This window comes from Rhincodon typus, unplaced genomic scaffold (assembly GCF_021869965.1).
Source record: "Rhincodon typus isolate 14 unplaced genomic scaffold, sRhiTyp1.1 hic_rhity00000478, whole genome shotgun sequence".
In the NCBI taxonomy this organism is placed as follows: Eukaryota; Metazoa; Chordata; class Chondrichthyes; order Orectolobiformes; family Rhincodontidae; genus Rhincodon; species Rhincodon typus.
Genome location: NW_025966116.1, coordinates 61,046 through 61,668, shown reverse-complemented (window position 1 = coordinate 61,668; position 623 = coordinate 61,046). Strand labels below are relative to the sequence as shown.

At 44.6% G+C, this 623-nt stretch overlaps 1 protein-coding gene across 1 annotated transcript in view; it reads left to right on the top strand.

Annotated features, from left to right (window-relative positions):
• LOC125488339 (keratin-associated protein 16-1) overlaps positions 1-623 on the top strand; it is a gene marked incomplete at its 3' end in the record, with an annotated part of 14,348 nt that overhangs the window by 733 nt on the left and 12,992 nt on the right. The gene's annotated exons all lie outside the window — the stretch shown is intronic.

Genomic DNA, 623 nt, shown 5'->3' with positions numbered 1-623 from the left:
ATATCTCACACACCTGCATCTCACTCACCAATATCTCACACACCAACATCTCTCACACCATCATCTCACTCACCAATATATCACACACCAATGTCTCTCACAACAACAACTCACACACCAGCATCTAACACACCAATATCTCACACGCCAGCATCACACACACCAATATCTCACACCAATATCTCACACACCAATACCTCTCCTACCAATATCTCACACACCAACATCTCTCACACCAGCATCTCAAACACCAGCATCTCACACACCAACATATCACACATCAGCATCTCATGCACCAACATCTCACATCACAATATCTCACACACCCATATCTCACACACCCATATTTCACACACCAATATCTCACAGAGTAGCATCTCACACACAAACATCTCGCACACCAATAACTCACACTCCAGCATCTAACACACCAGCACCTCACAAACCAATATCTCACGCACCAGAAGCTCACACACCAATACCTCACACAGTTGCATCTCAGACACCAACATCTCACACACCAATATCTCACACACCAGTATCTCACACATCAATATCTTGTACTACAGCATCTCACACACCAATAACTCACACACCAGCATCTCACACACCAGTATCTCCCA